The following is a 20,515-nucleotide window of genomic DNA, read 5'->3' on the forward strand; positions in this document are numbered from 1 at the left end:
CCAAATTAGGGCACGTGCAGGAGGCAACCAAACTATGTGTTTCTTTCACATCGATGTTTTTCCTCTTCTCTTCCCTTCTACTCTCTCTAAAAGTAATGAAAAAAATATCCTCGGGTGAGGATTAACTATATATATCAGAATCCCATTTTCTTACTTCCATCTACTTTCAGGTTCCTATCCCACTATGCCTTCTGCTTTTATGGGCTTAAGTATGATATTATCAAACGGCAAATTTCTGCTTCTTGCCAGGCGGGCTCAAAGAAGTCTACATCATCCTTCTCCTAACTTACTATTTCTTGGTTTTTCATGACCTTTTCTTTATTTGAACCTGATGGATTACATCATTGCCTTGTTAGAACAGAATTGTTGGCCTGCAGGATTTTTATCCTATTTCCTTTCCGGAGAGAAGCTTGGCATGGTGCGTTTGACTCTGGATTCCACCTCTTACAAGCTGACACCAATGGCTGCATCCATGTTTGTGTCACCAGAGTCTGGTCAGTCTGCTACCAGGTTCTGTTGTCCAGTGCTTGTAAATGCAAGCTGTCACCTTGTCCCTGGGCAGTGTGGGCTGACCGGGAAAATGACTGTCAGTCACCAAAGCAGGGTGGCATCAGCCATATCTGGAGCCAGCTCTTCCTCACCAACTGTTCCAAGGTGGGCAGCTCATGTTCCTAAGTCCTCCATCATGCTACTAAGGGGTGCTGCGCCCAAGTGAGCCATCCTGCAGCCCCCATAACTGTGTGTGCCCGCCACACAGACCAAATACTCCATCTGAAGTAATTCTGTGGAGGGGAGCACACAGGTGAGTTAAAGACACTCCTGGGAAACTGATTTCTCCTTGTACTTCAAGGCTAAAAGACCACTTGATCCTCACAATGGCAGAGCACTTCATATCTCAGTTTGCAAAGTATGCTTGCAGGATGAAGGTGACCTCACTGCTTTCTCCATGAACAGTGGGTGAATGTTTGCTTCATCATTCAGGGTGACCCTTTCTTCTGGATTTCCCAAACAGGGAAGCCAAACTGCCAGACCCCCCTTACTCCCATTCCCCCAGATGACATCAAGGCATCAGCAAAAGACTACAAAAGGTTTCTGGTTCCGCCTCACTGAACCCTGCCTTTTATAGGAATGTCCCAAAATGTTAATTGAGGTTTCATCTGGGTTGCCAGTGGTTTTTATTTTCTTCTTTACCCCTTTCTAGATTTCCTACAACATATGTTTTGTTTTCTTTTTTAAAAATTATTTTAATTGATTTTTAAAATATTTTTATTGATTTCAGAGAGAGAGAGATAGAAACATCAATGATAAGAATCATTGATCGGCTGCCTCCTGCACGCCCCCTACTAGGGACCGGGCTCGCAACCCGGGCATGTGCCCTGAAAGGGAATCAAACTGGTGACCTCTTGGTGCATGGGTCATGCCCAACCACTGAGCAACACCAGCCGGGCATCAAGTCATTTTTTTAAATACACACACAGCATGTTTATGTCGACCTTTTATTAGACAATGAGATTATTCTGCCATTACTGATCTGCTTCTTTCAGCACTTAATATGTCTTGGAGATCTTTCCAAAGCCCATGAATCTCCATGATCATACACGGTCTTCCTTTGTATGGATTTGCCATGTTTATTTCTTTTGCCATGATAGACAATGCTGTAGTGGACATTGCATACGTGTCTTTGTCCACTTGTGTATTTCCATAAGAATAATTCCTATAAATGGAATTGCTGGGTCATACAGTAGTTTATTTTAAATGATTCATAGATATTAACAAGTTGCACTTCATCAACAATGTACAAGAGAGCCCTGACTGGTGTGGCTCAGTTGGTTGAGTGTTGTCCTGTGCACAGAAGGGTTACTCTGGGTATGTGCACTGGTTGTGGGCTACATACCCAGTGGGGGGCATGCAGGAGGCAGCTGATAGATGTTGCACTCTCACATTGATGTTTCTTTCTCCCTCTCCCTTCCTCTCTGAAATAAAATTAAAAAAAAACATTTTTAAAAGACTCTACTATTTAAAAAATAACAATGTAGAAGAGAAACTATCTTTCACATCATTAAGTATTATCAAAGTTTTTATTTTTAGCCAATTTGGTTGGAGTAAGTGATAGCGTAGTTTGTAGCCCAATGTAGGGACTTTGCTTTTAGCCAGAGTTAATCTGGGAGCCATGTAGAGAGCAAGTATGGAAGCAAACCAGTAAGGAGGCCTCTTGGGTAACTGCAACAAGAAATGGTAGTGACTTGTTCCAGGGTGGAGACGCTGTAAACAAGATTTGCTAATGTTATGGGCATGAGGAAAGGAGAAGAGTTAAGGACAACTCCAAGATGTTTGGAGTGACCGGTAGGAAGAAGTTGCCATTAACTGATATGGGGAAATGTTGAACATGTTAAACTTGATATATCTATTGGACAACATCCAGCAGAAAATACGGAGTAAGCAGTGGTTATGAAAGTCCAGAGTTTAGAAAAGAAACCTGGGCTGGAGAGCTAAATTATAGTAAGCCACCAGCATATGCATGTTACTTAAAGCCAGGGGACTGGATGAGATCACCAAAGGAGAAGGAAAAGAAAAGGTCTGAGTCCTCACTCTGGAACACTCCATTTCTTTAGAGGTCAGGCAAAATGAGAAGGTAACAGCACAGGAGACTGAAAAAATGTGAGGTCCGGAATATAAGCGAAGAAAATGTTTCAAGAAAGATTAGTCAGACTTAAATTCTGCTGATGTGTCTGGCAAGGTGAGGATTGAAAATTATTTTTGGATTTAGTAACATAGAGATCATTGGTGACCTGAGCAAGATCATTAATGGAAATGGAAGCTAATTGGAGTTGTTCAAGAGAAAATGAGAAAAAAAGAATTGGAGTATAGACAACTCTTCTAAGGAGGAGAAGAGAGCAGGTTTTTAATATTTTTTAAGTCTTATTTTTGAAACTATCTCAATTTTACATAAATATTTCAAGTACAATACAAATAACTTTTTTTCCCTCCTAAACTATTTGAAAATAAGTTGTAAACTTGGTAATCATCACCCCAATACTTCAGTGTTCATTTCCTACAAACAAGGGCATTCTCTTAAGTATCCCCAATACCATCATCAAAATCAGGAATTAATATATAACTACAACCTAATCCTCAGACTGCATTCAAGTTTTCACCAGTTGTCCAAATAATGTCCCTTTATTAGCCAGTCCAAAATCACACATTGCATCTAGTTGTAATATTTCTTTAGTCTCTTTTAGTCTGGTACAATTATTCAATCTGTCCTGACTTTTATGACCTTGACACTTGAACTTTACAGGCCATGATTTCTATTTGTCTAATTACTAAGGATGTTCATTTTAATTACTTAAATTGGTGTTTGCTAAGCTTCTCCATTATACTTTTACTATTTCCCTTTTATAATCAACTAGAGGCCCAGGGCATGAAAATTATGCACTGGAAGTGGGGGTCCCTTAGCCCAGCCTGCCCCCCTCACAGTCTGGGAACCCTCAGGGGTGGGAGGCGACCCAGCGATCAGGGAAGGCAACGCCCCCATCACACCTCTGCTGCTGCCACTGCCAGCATCCGAGGCTTGCCTGTGACTCTGCTGGCCCTGCTTGCCTGAGCCTCAGTCAGTGGGGGGTGCAGGAGGACCTGAGGCCCCCGGCAGGGCTGAGGGGACTTGGACAGCAGGAGCACGGAGCAGCCGGCCCCATCCCCACTGTGGGCGCCACCATCTTGTGATGGTGTGATGGTCAATTTGCATATTACCTCTTTATTATATAGAATAAGAGCATAGTGGGAAGGTATTTGAAACTATATGAATATTTTTATTTATTTATTTATTTATTTATTTATTTATTTAACACTTTTTAAAGCACACTGGAATTTTATTCGGGAATATTCAAGTATATCGCTAACCAGCTGACCAGATTCACAAAAAATTGACCCACGTTGAACCATGATGCTGCTCCCCCCTGAATATTTTATTTTCATCAAACTGTTGCAGACAGCAGGAATGGCACCAGATGTTAGACCCAAAGGATCATACCAAACCTGGGTTCAGCAACCTTGGTACTTGAGTTCTGGCTAGGAAAGAATTCAGAGCCAAGACTCAAACTAAAAGAGAACATTTATTTATAAAATCTAGAGTTAGAAGAAGTCATTCACAGAAGAAATGGGCTTAGCAAACAAGTTGTAGAGGCAAAGGAAGGGGACTTGGAGCTTAGAAGTGAAGAAAGAAGTGGAAGATGGGAAGAGGGAGGGGGAAGGGAAAGGCAGGCTGTGCTTCGGGAGTTAGAGCGTGCTGGGTTGTCTGCCCTAAGGGTTTTAAGAGTGGAGATTTTAGGGGAGGTCCCAGCGGAAGATTTCAATAGACTATTCAGGAGTTTTCCAGATGTGTCCTTTCAAGGTCTAGGTCTTCACTGATTGATTGGTCAGCACCAGGGCAGGTGTCATTATCCAATGCAGCCGGTCCTGAGGTCAGCTGAGTAGTTGCTTGTCTGGTTTTGCTGCTTTTCTGGGTCTGAAGCTGAAATACAACTCAGGCCTGGATGTTATCTCTAGGAAGGAAAGGTCATATCACAAACCATATGTCTAGCGATATGCTAGGGGAAGACAGGTCACCCTGGGGCCAAGGTCCCACCTACAGTTATCCTTCGCTAGGTGTCTGGGGCTTTCAACCCTGGTGACTTTCTGTGCCTGGCCCATCGTCCTTGCTCTGCTCATGTCTACCTAATTGCCAATCACAAAACTTTCAATTTGTTTATTTATTTCTATCAGTATGAACTCATGGTTTTCTATTTTATTCAATGGATTATAATCTATTGCCCATGATTTGGCTCTTACGAGCCCCTTCAAGGTGGCTTCTGTCTTTTTTTTTAAGCAGCAGTTGCTTTAATCAAGGGGTGAAGTCCTCAATTAGGGGAACCTCACTCAACCTTTGGTGGTAGGGGCTTCAAATCACTGTCATTCTTTGAGGACATATTTTCTGAAATAACATGCTTGAGATTCTTCTTGGACTTTCCCCAACCCAGCCTGAAAATCAGCCATTTTTCCAAAGGCCCCTGTTTTTTTTAGTGGGAAATTATATTTAGAAAACAGGATCTGGAGGCAAGGTATATGCATTGCTATTGGGCAGTTGCTGTTCCCAGGCCCAGGATTAGAAGAAAAATCCTTCCCTTTTTTCTTCTAAAAAAATACACACACACACACACACATACACACACACACACACACACACCCCAAGTGGCCCGATTATTATGATCTCTGAACACATAATAATCTGGCCACTCAGTATATATATTAGTGGCCTGGTGCATGAATTTGTGCATGAGTGGGGTCTGGCCAGCCTGGCCAGGGGGAGGGGACATGGGCGGTTGGCCGGCCTGCCTGCTGGTTGAACTGGTCAAGAGGACAATTTGCATATTAGCCTTTTATTATATAGGATATACAACTGAGTGGCCAGATTATTATGCGTTCAGAGATCATAATAATCTGGCCACTCAGTGTGTGTGTGTGTGTATATATATATATATATTAATAAAAGAGTAACATGCAAATTAACCATCACTCCACTACACCAAGCAACGCCCACCAGCCAATCAGGAGCGAGTATACATATTAACCCAACCAAGATGGCAGCCAGCCACAGAGCTGGAGAGAGCAGGAGGCTTGGGTTGCCCCCAGCGATGGAGGAAGCCAAGCTTCCTTGCCTGCCCTGGCCTCTGCTCAAGGCTACAAAGTTTCAATTCTAGAAGATAAATAAATCCCAGATACCAGGGCCTCCACTTGGGTTGCCGTGGGGTGTGGCCAGCCTGCATACCACCACAGGCCCCTCGCCCAGGCTGCCCCACGCCCCAAGGGAACCCTCACCCTGATCCGGGACACTCTTCAGGGCAAACCAGCTGGCCCCCACCCATGCACCAGGCCTCTATCCTATCTAATAAAAGAGTAATATGCAAACTGACCATCACTCCAACACACAAGATGGCTGCCCCCATGTGGTCAAAGATGGTTGCCCCCATGTGGACACAAGATGGCCACCACAATATGGCCAGCAGGGGAGGGCAGTTGGGAAGGACCAGGCCTGCAAGGGAGGGCAGTTGGGGGTGATCAAGCCTGCAGGGGAGGGCAGTTAGGGATGACCAGGCCAGCAGAGGAGGGAAGTTGTGGGCGACCAGGCCTGCAGGGAAGGGCAGTTGGGGGGAACCCAGGCCTGCAGGGTTCAAACCGGCTAGGGCGACTTATTTTTTTTAAAATGGATTTGAGAAAAAACCAAGATGGCGACATAGGTAAATACCTAAACTGCTGCCTTGCACAACAATTTCAAAACTACAACTAAAAGACAAAACAGACATCATCCAGAACCACAGGAAGGCTGGCTGAGTGGAAATTCTACAACTAGAAGGAAAGAGAAAAGCACACTGAGACTCAGAGGAGCTTCAGAAGGCAGAGGTATTGAGACGCACGCGGAGAGGACTGGAAGCTCAGGGCGCGGCTGGCTTTCTCAAGCAGGAGGGAGGCAAAAGCTCCCGACTGCTCTGAACTCCAGTTCTGGGCGAGACTCTGGGGACCCAGACTCATACGGGGTGAAACTGGACTGTCAGGAGAGAGAAAAGCACACTGAGACTCAGAGGAACTGCGGAAGGCAGAGGTACCGAGGTACCCGCTTGGAGAGGGCAGGCAACTGAGTACGCGGCTGGCTTTCTCAAGCAGGAGGGACACAAAAGCTCCCGACTGCCCTGAACTCCAGTTCCAGGCGAGACTCTGGAGACCCAGACTCATTCGGGGAGAAACTGGACTGTCTGGCAGCGGGCAGAACTCAAGGGCGGCTTTCTTTTAGAGGTGCTTGCAGCGATTACCACTGGACACTGAGACACAGGTGTCAATTAGGGCAGGGCTGATGGGAAACCAATGCTGTCTTCTCCACCCTGAGACTCCTCCCCATTCAAACTGAGCACAGAGGCTTTTGCAAGTCATGTCTCATAAGGGTGTCTCCAGCACAGAAGTTCTCCCAGTGTAGACACAGCTGATCCTCACAGCCAATTGGCCTGGAGGTCAATTCCTCCCAGTGATACCAACAACAATCAAGGCTTAACTACAACAAGACTGTGCACACAGCCCACAAAGGGGTGCACCAAGAGTGTCCACCTCAGGTAACAGGGGAGGCTGAGCCACTGGGCCCTATATGACACCTAGCACACAAAGCCACTCTATCAACTCAGGGAAGCAGCCAAAATGCGGAGACAAAGAAACAGGTCACAAATGAAAGAAATGGAGGAAAGCAAACGACTGGATATAGAGTTCAAAACCACGGTTATAAGGTTTTTCAAGAATTTTCTAGAAAAGGCAGATAAATTTAGCGAGACCCTCGAGGATATGAAAAAGGACCAACTAGAAATTAGGCATACACTGACTGAAATAAAAAATATTATACAGAGATCTAACAGCAGACTAGAGGATCGCAAGAATCAAGTCAAAGATTTGAAATACAAAGAAGCAAAAAACACAACCGGAAAAACAAAAAGAAAAAAGAATAAAAAAATATGAAGATAGTGTAAGGAACCTCTGGGACAACTTCAAGCGTACCAACATCCGAATTATGGGGGTGCCAAAGGAGAGAGAGAGCAAGATACTGAAAACCTATTTGAAGAAATAATGACCGAAAACTTCCCCCACCTGGTGAAAGAAATAGATTTACAAGTCCAGGAAGCACAGAGAACCCCAAACAAAAGAAATCCAAAGAGGACCACACCAAGATACATCATAATTAAAATGCCAAGAGCAAAAGACAAAGAGAGAATATTAAAAGCAGCAAGAAAAAACAGTTAGTTACCTACAAGGGAGCACCCATATGACTGTCAGCTGATTTCTCAACATAACTATGCAGGCCAGACGGGAGTGGCAAGAAATATTCAAAGTGATGAATAGCAAGAACCTACAACCAAGATTATTCTACCCAGCAAAGCTATCATTCAGAATTGAAGGTCAGGCCCTAACCGGTTTGGCTCAGTGGATAGAGCGTCGGCCTGCGGACTCAAGGGTCCCAGGTTCGATTCTGGTCAAGGGCATGTACCTTGGTTGCAGGCACATCCCCAGTGGGGAGTGTGTAGGATGCAGCTGATCGATGTTTCTCTCTCATCGATGTTTCTAACTCTCTATCCCTCTCCCTTCCTCTCTGTAAAAAATCAATAAAATATATTAAAAAAAAAAAAAGAATTGAAGGTCAGATAAAGAGCTTCACAGATAAGAAAAAGCTAAAGGAGTTCATCACCGCCAAACCAGTATTATATGAAATGCTGAAAGGTATTCTTTAAGAAAAGGAAGAAGAAGAAAAAGGTAAAGATAAAAATTATGAACAACAAATACATATCTATCAACAAGTGAATCTAAAAATTAAGTGAATAAAAAATCTGATGAACAGAATAAACTGGTGAATATAATAGAACCAGGGGCATAGAAAGGGTGTGGACTGACAATTCCTGGGGGGAAAGGGGTGTGGGGAGGTGCAGGAAGAGACTGAACAAAAATCGTACACCTATGGATGAGGACAGTCGGGGGGGTAACGGCAGAGGGTGGGGTGGGAACCGGGTAGAGGGGAGCTATGGGGGGAAAAAAGAGGAACAATTGTAATAATGTGAACAATAAAGATTTATTAAAAATAAATAAATAAAATGGATTTGAGGGTGCCCAGCCAGTGTGGCTCAGTGTTTGGGCATCGACCTATGCATCAGGAGGTCACCAGTTCGAGGCCTCCTGGTCAGGGCACATGACCAGGTTTCAGGCTCGATCCCCAGCAGAGGGCATGCAAGATGTTTCTCTTACATCAATGTTTCTATCTCTTTATCCCTGTCCTTTCCTCTCTCTCTCTAAAAATCAATAAAAACATTAAAATCGCTTTGGGGGAGAAAGAGAGAAAAAAAAAAAAAAACATTGATTGGTTGCCTTCAGCTCACACTCTGACTGGGGATTGAACCCGCACCGCATCCTGGGTATTTGCCCTGACTGGGAATCAAACCCACCACCTTTTGGTTTACCGGGCGATGCTCCACACAACTGAGCACACTGGCCAGGACTAAAGTGCTTTCTTATACTTATGGGAACGATACAATAGAGAAAATTTGATGATGCAGGAGAGGGAATTGTTGGAACGGGGGCAGGGAAGAAGGAGATGTTGGGCTCTAGTGTACCAGTGGCCTTAAGTGAATCCATGCATACAGGAAGGAGGAAGGCACAAGGCAGTAGTTGGGTGTCTGTATACCTATGGAAGTATTCTTATTGCTTTTATTTTCTCAAGGAAATAAGCTCATCAGCTAAGAAGAAGGATGGGAGAAAGAGGTGTTGGAGGACTGAGAAGAGTGGAGGAGCTCAAAAGGTGAATAGACTAGGGAATATAGTAGGATTACCAAGCAACATGGGGTCCACTTGAGGTGATTAAAAATTTAAAGTGAGGCTTATTGACATGAATATGTTGAGGTGGGAATGGGAGGTTCCCCCATACCCCCATGTTAGGAACAGGATGGGCAGCGAGTTGAATGAGCCAGGGCTGCCAATTTGCCAAGTGAGTGAAACAAAGGAGGGAGAGAGATGTATGCAAGGGAGTGCTTCTATTACTTGCCTGTGGCTTTACCTTGGATAAAGAAGAAAGAGAAAACAATAGAGGAGAGAGGCATGAAGGAGGTAGGATCAGCAAGTTGTAGGTCCTGGTGCTATCAAATGAATTTTGCAGATTTAGTACCAGTGGGAATGAGTTGGAAAGAACTGCCCTAGCCGGTTTGGCTCAGTGGATAAAGTGTTGGCCTGTGGACTGAAGGGTCCCCAGTTCGATTCTGGTCAAGGGCATATGCCTGGGTGGTGGGCTTGATCCCCAGTAGGGGGCTTGCAGGAAGCAGCTGGTCAATGATTCTGTCTCATCATTGATGTTTCTATCTCTCACTCCCTCTCCCTTCTTCTCTGAAATCAATAAAAACATTTTTTTTAAAGAATTGTGCTGGTCAGAGGGTGGGATGCATAAAATTGATATTATGGGAGGTGCCATGGGTTAAATTGTGTCCCCCTCACCACCCCAAATGTTGAAGTCCTAACCCCAGCACCTCAGAGTGATGCGACCTTATTTGGAAATAAAGTCTTTGCAGAGGCAATCAAGTTAAAATAGGTCTTTTGGGTGAGACCTAATCCAATATGACTGGTGTCCTTATAAAAGCAGACATGCACACAGGGAGCATGCCGTGTGAAGATGAAGGCAGAGATCAGGGTGATGCATCTACAAGCCAGGGATTGCCAAGGATTGCCAGCAAACCACCAGAAATTAGGGAAGAGGCCTGGAACAAATTCTTTCTTACAGCCCTCAGAAAGAACCTACCCTGCCAACATGTTGATCTTGCCCCTCCAGCCTCCAGAACTGCAAGACAATAAATTTCTGCTGTTTAAGCTGCCCAGTCTGTGGTACTTTGTTAAGGCAGCACTGGGACACTAATACAGAGGTCGCAGTTATTGGTAATGACAAGGACCAGGAATGACCATGAGTCGCTCAGATAGGGTAGAGAGCAAGGTCATTGGAGGAGAAGAGATCATTAACTGAGAGGATTATCTGGATGGATATTGAAGTCTCCCAAGCATTAGGATAGAATTAGTATCAAAGGGAATTACCATGAGGTAGGAGCCAAACCCTTCATGAGGAAGTAGCCAGGGGTTGATATATGAGTGGAAGAGGGAGCAGAGAGGGTGGTATAGTCTGACATGAGATTAGAAGCTGAAGGACTTTAGGGAAGAACTGTCTAAAGCAGCACTGAGAAGCAAGGAGGGTGCCCACACACCTAGTGGCTGGGTGACACAGGGGCCGAGGGAAAGAAAGCAATGCCACTTGAGAGGGTGGCAGGGAGTGTGGCATCCTCAGGGAGAGCCAGGAGGACAAAGGGACCTTCAAAGAGGCTATGTCCACAGGGAGTTTGCTGGTGAAGGGCCATGAGCTCTACCTCCCAGCAGAAGCGTTTCAGGAGATGGAAAGAGACTAGGGCAGGGGTGGGCAAACTTTTTGACTCGAGGGCCACAATGGGTTCTTAAACTGGATCGGAGGGCCGGAACAAAAGCATGGATGGAGTGTTTGTGTGAACTAATATAAATTCAAAATAAAGGAGCGGAGGGGAGAGCAAGAGAACCGGATAGAACAGCCAGATCCGGCCCACGGGCCATAGTTTGCCCACGGCTGGACTAGGGCGTGTGCAGGGCTAAGAGGATCAGTGTGGTCACCATGTTACTGGAGAGGGGACCTGCCCCTGAGCTGGTCTGCCTTGGCCCGGCTGGCAGTGTGTAGGTTCTTGACATCATGCAGGAAAGATTTCACAAAACGAGTCCAGGTGATTTTTAGAAGATGTGTATTAAAACTGGGGACAGTGAAACAAGAAGCAACAGGAGAGGCACAAAGTAGGGAAGTGAGTCTAAGTTGGGCTGCTTGGTTCACTAAGAAATCAGAGAAAAGAGGGCCTTGGGTGCCAAAAGCCAATGCCAGCATGTCAGCAGGGCTGAATCATCTGGAAATGGCTAAAGGCATTTCCCCAAACCTGAAAAGGATGTATAAATGATTGCATGCTGCCAGACAGCTGAGGGCAACTCAATCTACATGTTATTGCCTCCTCCTGGCCAAACACCTGAACAGCCGGAGGTAATTCTTCCAATCTGACAATGGATTCTGTACCTAACCCTACTCTTTGATGTGTATATCTCCACCTTGCCTTAGGGCAAATTGTGTTAATAAAAAGCAAGGGGTTCTGAGACAAGGAGAACCTAGTTCCTTTAGCTAAGCTCCTCTGGCCCCCAAAATGCCTTCCAAAATTATGTTTCGTCTCTGGACTCTTATTTAATTTACGCACAGCCCCTTCTCCAGATTTCTGAACCCTTCTAGATGCCAGATCAAGAGAGGGACAAAGTAGGGAAGTGAGCCTAAGTTGGGCTGCTTGGTTCACTAAGAAATCAGAGAAAAGAGGGCCTTGGGGACAGGATCAGGGACCCTGAGATGAGCTGCCACTGCCCATTGCTCCCCTGTTGTAAGCCTTGTGGGGTCCCTTAGAGTTTAGGAGATGCATGCCTGTGGGGGAAGAGGCAGGGGAGGGGGAAGGCACAGGCATGCTCCTAGGAGAGAGGGCATGTGCCGGGACCTTCATTTTGAGAGGTTTTAAAGGCAGGAGTTTAGGAGAGGTCTTAAGGAAGCATCTCAATAGAATATTCATCAGTTTTATGCTGATGTGCCAAAATGAGATTTATTGCCTTAACTTCATCTGTCCTTGAGTGTGGTTGGTAAATAGCACTAATTAGATTTTGGCTGTCTCCCTGAGTAGAGTGATTTAAACTATTTGCCCTCTGGTTGGTGAGAGGTGCAAACCATTTACTCTTAAAAGTTTATGGATTAGGGAAAATAGGATTTTGTTATTTACTAGAAAGCTGTAAACTGCTTGGCCATTTAACTATCTGTCTCAGTTTTCCTATTCTGCTTGTCCTGGCTTACTAACCTGTCTCAATCAAACATCGATGTGGGCAGCTATAAAAGATGGTGGCAACGCCTATCAATTTACCTCAGAGGGACTCTTTTCCCTATACCCTTTGTACCATGTGGATGGGGAAAGTGATGGCGATGTGGAATGGTCACTGTAAATAGAGGAGAGGGACCAAGCCCAGGACAAGTCAAGGATTTTCAAAGGAGCCTGGAGCCCAGTGGGGCTGAAGAGCAGGCAGTCCAGTGAGTGGCACCAATCTGCTGGAAAGTGGGATTTTTGCAGTTGCTGTTTGTTTCTTCTCTCAGGAGGGTGTAGAGGCCTGATTCTAGAACGAGAGGAGGGTTGTGGGATTAGTGCTAATGAGGAAGTTGAGGTGGCTGGTGAGGTCATCTGCCATAGGCTCCAGCTTGAGCAATAATAATAATCTTATATAATAAAAGGCTAATATGCAAATAGACCAAACGACGGAACAACTGGAATGATTGAACAGCCGGTCACAATGACGTGTGCTGACCACCGGGGGGGGCGTGTGCAGAACATGGCGGGTGTCGGCTGCGGCGGGATGGTGGAGCAGGTGAGGGGGGGTGCCAGACCAATGCAGGGCGCCGGTTACTGCCACTGACGCAAGTTTCTGGTGGTTACAGGGTTTCTCCACCTTCCCCTGCTCCTGAGGGGAGATCGGGACCAGCAGCCACCTCTCACACCCACTGCCAGCACCAGCCCCACTTGCACCCGCAGCCAGCGCCCAGCACTGGTCCCGATCACTCAGCGCCGGTCCCAATCGCTCAGTGCCATCAGCAGGTGTGAGCCATGGCTGCCGGCCCTGATTGCCCCAGAGGGCTTCTCTACCTCCCCCTGCTCCTGAGGGGCAATCGGGACAGCAGCGGCCGCTTGCACCTGCTGCTGGCGCCGGCCCCAATCGCTCGGCAGTGGCGGGAGCAGGGCTGCCGGCAGACAGGGTATTGGGCCGAGACCTGCCTCTGTGCCTACTGCAGCCTCGGGGCCCACAGTTCCTTTCAAGGTGCACGAATTCATGCACTGAGGCCCTAGTGATAATAATAAGACCAAACACGTACAGCATTTACAGTGTGCCAGGCACTGTTCTAAGTGCTTATGTATATTAACTCAGTTAATCCTTACCACAATCTTCATAGGTAAGTATTGTTATCCCCATTTTAATGTGAGAGAGTGAGGCTCAGAGAATTTAAGTAAGTTGCCATATATTCAAGCTTGTCTGAGGAAGCGCTGTGATTCAAACCCAGGCAGTACAGCTTCAGATTCTGTGCAGGTGATGCTAGGAGGGTATTGAAAGGAACAGGATAAAGTGTATGTGTGTGTGTATGTGTGTGGGGGGGGGGAGGGGGGAGCGTTCAATGCACCTAAAGTGGAGGTGAGAAGGGGAGAGAGGATGTGAGAGCTGGAAGGATGTGGGCTGCGGTCTGAGAGTAGAAGTCTAGACTTTCATATCGGATGCAGCTGGCTGAAATGAGGCAGAGGTGAAAGTCACTGGAAGGGTGAAGATCAAGGAAGCTGGGAGCCGGGGGGTGGGGCGTGGTGGGGCGGTGGTGGGAGTGTTCATCCACAGGATCACTGAAGTATCCCAAAGTGATGTGGACATGGAGGCAGGGCCAAGTTTGGGCAGAGGGCAGCTGGAGCCCAAAGCAGCAGAAGCCACCAAGACGGCGGGTTTCTGTTGCTGACGCCTGTAGAAGCCAGCAGAGGAGCGCTGGGGGGCTTCTTTAAGGCAGGAGCACTCCAAGGAGTTATTTAAAAGTCACAGATTTAAGTTTGCCACATATATTCTTTGTTTACGATTCTTTATAATAAAAAAAATTTCCTACAGAACACTTGGAAAATATATTACGGCCTGGTGGCGAAATAGTGGCAGCACCCATCCAGAGGTTTGCAGGCTTGAACTGCCACCCTGCGGTGAGAAGAGGAAATACAGGTGCCCTCCCTTCCCCATTTGAAACCAACCCACACAATCCTGGGCTAACATCTCTCCACACCCACATGTGTTGCACAAAGTACAGAAAATATGAGTATGTGGACTTGGATGGACATTAACTCTTCCCTGTTCATGTCCATCAGCCACTGCCTGTGTTCTGCCCAGGGCCACCTGGCCTGAGCTACAGGGTGATCTGCAGATGGCTTCTGCTTGTGCTGGGCTTGGAGATGCACCGGAGAGGCCAAGCTGCAAACCAGCCTGGCTGCTGCTAGTGCCGGTCCCAGAGTCACGTAGAGAGAGGTATGGGGCGCCCCAAGGCCAGATGCTGCTTGTTTGAGAGATTTTAGGAAAGTCTGAAGCCTGAGCCAAGACCGGCCATTTGTATGGAAAAGCAACTGGAAACAGCTTGGGTGGGCCTGCAGGTTGGTGGTGCAAGCTGAACAGAGTGAGACAGATTGATGGAGACTCAGGGCACCTGCCTACTGGCTCTTTGTGGGAAGGGCTCAGAAAAGGAACAATGGCCTCCGCCAACACTTCTGTCTGGGAGAAAGCTGCCCCTCCAGCTCTCACCCCGATGCCAACTACTTCATCTCCTCCCTGTATATTCTTGGTGCCTTTCAAGCTGCTTCCCCAGTGCTGGAACTCAGAGTGAATGAGTCCAAGTAAGTCTGTGCACTGGCCCTTTAAGCAGTACTGCCTGCGACTCCAGCAGCCTCCATCTCACTCAGCCACAATCCCCTCTGGTTTTTACAGCCACACATTACGGGGACTTCTCTTCCCAGCACTAGAATCCTGGCCAGTGGGGCCTAGTGTGGGGCTGGAACCCCTTGCTCCTGAGGGGGGACCACCATAGCCAAGATACCCCTCTCGATTTTTATCCACCATGTGGGATGGGCCTGTTTTGCATCTCCACACCTACCAGTCTCGATGTGGCTTCTTCTTTATATCCTGAGGTATGGGACATCCACTCAGCTAGATGTTAGGCAGTTCTGAATAATAGTTGTTCTGTATTTTAGTTGTTGTTGTTGTTTTTAAATCCTCACCTGAAAACTGATTTTGAGAGAGAGAGATAAAAGAGAGAAAGCCAGAAACATCAATATGAGAGAGAGACATCAATCAGTTACCTCCCATATGCACCCCAACCAGATATTGAACCTGCAACCTAGATTTGTGCCCTGACAGGGAATTGAATCCACAGCCTTTTTGGTGTACGGGATAATGCTCTAATCCACCAAGCCACCTGGACAGGGCTTTAGTTATATTTGTTATGTGGTTGTGGGAGGATGTAAGTGCCACTTTTAATTACACCACCACCTTGACTAGAAGCAAGAAAATTTCAATCATACAAAAAAGTAGAGAGAATAGTACAATGATTATGTTACAACCAATATAAACTCATGACCATTCACTTCATCTGTATCCTCCACTCCTCCCAGCCACCCAACTGCATTATTCTGAAGCAGATTTCAGCATATTAATGCATCAGTAAATAATTTCAGTATGCATCTGTAAAATATAACTTTGAACAAGAGCAGAAGGCATCATTTTTAAAAATATATATTTTTATTGATTTCAGAGAGGAAGGAAAAGGGAGGGAAAGATAGAAACATCAATGATGAGAGAGAATCATTGACCAGCTGCCTCCTGCATGCCCCCTACTGGGGATCAAACCCACAACCCAGGAATATGCCCTTGACGAGAATTGAACCCGGGACCCTTCAGTCTACAGGCTGATGCTCTATCCTCTGAGCCAAACCAGCTAGAGTAGAAGGCATCTTTAAAAAAAAAAAGTATGTTTTTATTGATTTTTAATGAGAGAGGAAAGGAGAGGGAGAGATAGAAACATCCATCAGAGAGAAACATCAACATTGATCGGCTGCCTTCTATACGGGGATTGAGTCTGCAACCTGGACATGTGCCCTGACCTCCTGATGCATAGGTTGATGCTCAACCACTGACCCATACCGGTTGGGCTAAATGATAACTTTTAAAAACATAACCAGAACATTATTAGCATTGTGCATTAACTATATTTCTTTAAATCAACTGTCTAGTCAGTGTTTGTATTAGGTATCTATTGCTGTGTAACTTAGGGGTTTAGCACAACAATGAACATGTATTGTGGCTCAAGAGTTTCTGTGGGTCAGAACTCAGGAGCATTTTAGCTAGGCAGTCCTGGCTCAGGGTCTCATGCGATCACAGTCACCAGAAAGCTTGATCTACTTTCCAGGTGGCTCATTTCACACTGGCTGGCAAGTCGGTGCTGGCTTTTTTGGGGGGGCGGGGCTCAGGTCCTCTCTGCAGGGCTCTCCCCAGGGCAGCTTGAAGGGCTTCAGAACCTGTGCCTGGTTTCCCCCAGAGCAAGTGAACCAAGGAGCGAGGCAGGAAGCCACAATGCTCTCTTTATGACCGAGCCAGCTTCTTAAGGCACACACACGATATTTCTTGGGTCCGATTTGCCAGCCTGCTTCACTGTGAGAGGGTGTGAATACCAGGAGGCCGGATCCTGGGGACCCATCCTGGATAATGGTTACTACAGATTCAAATTGCCCCACATCTCTCTTTCCAGTTCATTGATTTGAATTAGGATCCAAACAAGATCTACATCATTGCATATTATTGTTTGTTTGTTTGGGTTTTCCTATATAATAAAGAGGTAATATGCAAGTGGTCATTATGCCATGACACGTAACGACCAACAGCAGGAGGGTGGGGCAGCAAGCTACATGCAGCGGAGAGCTATGAGCAGCGGTAGGCCGGGCCACCAGCTGAGGCAAGTGGCAGTGAGCTACTTGTGCAGGGCTACTAATATATATATACTAAAAGCTCGATGCATGGAATTTGTGCAAGGGGCTCGGTCCTCCCAGCCCCGCCTGCCTCGGCCAGCCCTTGCAACCCTCGCCCTCGCAGCCCTGGCTTCGTTCAGAAGGTCGTCCAGAAGGACGTCTGGAAGGTCGTTTGGTTGTCTGTCTAATTAGCATATTATGCTTTTATTATTATAGATATTTCAGAGAGGCGGGGAGAGGGAGAGAGATATAGAAACATCAATGATGAGAGAGAATCATTGATCAGCTGCCTCTTTGCAGCCCCCCACTGGGGATCGAGCCTGCAACCTGGGCGTGTGTCCTGACCAAGAATCCAACCGTAACTTTTTGGTTCATAGATCAACAATCAACCACTGAGCCACGGTGGTCAAGCTGATGTTGGTGGCTATTGATTATGATTGCCTACCTTTATTATTTCATCAGACAGAGGTTTACAAAATAGTGATACTAGTAAATCCTGTAATTCCTTTGTCTATCAGTTGGACTATTTCTATAGAAAGAAACTTTCACTTACACTACCTTTTTATTACCCTGAAGTACAGTTAGTACAGAACAGAAAGGATAAATGCTTGTTTCTTTCCCTTTATTAACAAGTATTCAGAAGTGACTGGTTTCTAGCATCCTCCAAAGGTGGCCAGTAAGATATTTTTAAAATATCGTGAATTTTAAAATATTTTATTTCAATCCATTGCACTTATAATTCTTATCAGTGAGGAAACAATCCCATCTGTAGCCAGTAGGAGCCTCTTTAGGTTGGCCTCTGATTCCCCATGAATTATACTAGTCAGCTTTGATAGCTTCTCTGCTTTCTGGAGTAACAAGATTCCAGGTTCATCTTGTACATTTCCTGTGCAGACCTTTAGCACCATTTATCCAAGGAGCTCTGGTTCCTTTTATTGGGTAATGAGACCACAATTTGGGCATTAAGAGTGTAATTGCCTTTCAATGGGCCCCTCTCTCAGGTTATTTTTCAGTCACCTGAATGGTGAAAATGCAAATACCTTGCTCAGTGGCCTTCCAGTGCTTTCTGTTACCCTCAGGACAGAGCCAACTCCTTAGCATGGAATTCAGGCTCACCTTGTTTTATTGAGTTTACAGAAGTTGCCTTTTGTTGTTGTTGTTACAATTTGAAGGCAAGACCCTACATCATCAAAAAAATTACAACTCACTTTATTGTGATATTTGCTTTATTGTGGTGGTCTGGAAAAAACCCATAATAACTCCTAGGTATGCCTGTAATAGGTCTTCTCAAACTTCACAACCTAGCAAAATCGAACTTTTGACCACACCCAGCACTCCCCATGCTGAATCATGCTCCTGCGCCTTTTCTCATATTAATCCTTTGATGTGCCACGCCAGCACAGCCTAGGGTTCGGCGAGCCTGAGGGAGGGCCGGCGAAAGATGAAGAAAAGACAGACAAAGAGAAGAAGCTGGGTCTAGGTGGATCTTCTGTGCGTGACTGAGACCACAGAACAGATCCAGACTGCAAGCTGATGCTTTATTTTATAGTCAGAGGTAAACAAGGTAGTGATCACCATAGTTACAATGTTCTTGTGAGTTTCACTTGTTTTGGCAGCACTTGCTGCACCTCCCACAGCCCATCAGCTACCCAGGAAGGATCTGGGAGCGTCATAAGGTCAAGCTTAATTATGCTAAGAGGGCTATGCCCTCTAAGCTGGGACTTGTTTGCGGCTTTGCCAGCAGGTCAGTCTGAGGCTTAACCCTATAACCGCTCCCTACATCTCGCCCTTCTTTTAATTTTAAGCTACTAATAATGGAAGTAAAGCTTAAACATCAAGAACAAAGTTCTGACTATTAAAATATTAACAAAACAATGCCAATGCAAAACCCAATAACAAAACAATGCCAATGTAAAACCCAGACATGGTTATTAATAAAACAATGCCAATGCAACACTATAATAATAGAGAAATCAAACTACAGTAACATTTTTCTACTAAATGTAAGTTTCTTTTGCTGATTTACTCAAGAGTCCTCGGACTTGGCTGCGCAAGAGTTTGCAGAAGACTGGCAGCTAACCAATGCTAGCATGGCCAGAAACATGATTGAGGGAGTAGCTTCCACTTCTTGCTTTTCTGCCATCTGCTGGGCCTCAGTTGTTAACTTCTTCAGCTGACCCCATGTTGGCACCTCGATCTTTTTTTTTTTTTTTTTTTTAATATATTTTATTGATTTTTTACAGAGAGGAAAGGAGTGGGATAGAGAGTGAGAAACATCGATTCAGCTGCCTCTTGCACACTCCCCACTGGGGATGTGCCCACAACCAAGGTACATGCCCCTGACCGGAATCAAACTTGGGACCCTTCAGTCCGCAGGCCAACGCTCTATCCACTGAGCCAAACCGGTTAGGGCAGCACCTCGATCTTTTGTATAGCCTTCATCATCTTCCTTTTCCGCTTTGCTGTCATTGGGGCAACTCTCAGTCTTTTGAATGATGGGACAAGGAGCTTCTCTGGGTCCATTGTGGTGACGTACGTAACGCTCTGGCACCCAAATTGGCTGCGCTGCTCCTTCTGGAAAGATACAAACACAACCTCTTCCCCACATCATTACTGGATCTGGTCCAAACCATTGTCCAGTTTGTGCATCCTTTCATCGGGCTAACCCCGCAGAGGCTATTGTACAGGAGGCCCGATGCCTTTCGGCTGCTGTATGACCCTATTCATTGTAATTCAAAAAATTTAAAGTATAAAGAACATGACTGAGTTTGTTTTGAGGTGACACATAACATCCATCTCCCCCTTTCTGATTTAGTAATTGCATTTTAAGAGTACAATTTGCTATTTCCACTATTGCTTGACCTTGAGGGTTGTAAGGGATACCAGTTTTATGACAAATTTGGTATTGCTGACAAAAATGTTGAAAAGCAGAACTAGTGTATGCGGGTCCATTGTCTGTCTTTAGCTCTAAGGGAGGACCTAGTACCGCAAAGGCAGCTAAGCAATGATTAATTACATGCTTGGCACTCTTCCATTTGGGGAATCGCAAAGATAAAGCGGGAGCAGGTATCTACATTAACATGTACCCATCTATGCTTACCAAATTCCAGTATGTAGGTGACATCCATTTGCCAAATTTGATTCGGTTTAAGACCCCTAGGATTAACCCCCAATGATTGTACAGGGCAATGAATTACACACTGAGAGCACTGCTTAACTATTTGACGAGCTTGCTCCCTAGAAATACGGAATTGTTTGCGTAAGGCAGCAGCATTTTGATGATGCAAAGCATGGGAGGACTGGGCAAGAGA

Source organism: Plecotus auritus (genome assembly GCF_963455305.1).
Source record: "Plecotus auritus genome assembly, chromosome: 3".
NCBI classification, from domain to species: domain Eukaryota; kingdom Metazoa; phylum Chordata; class Mammalia; order Chiroptera; family Vespertilionidae; genus Plecotus; species Plecotus auritus.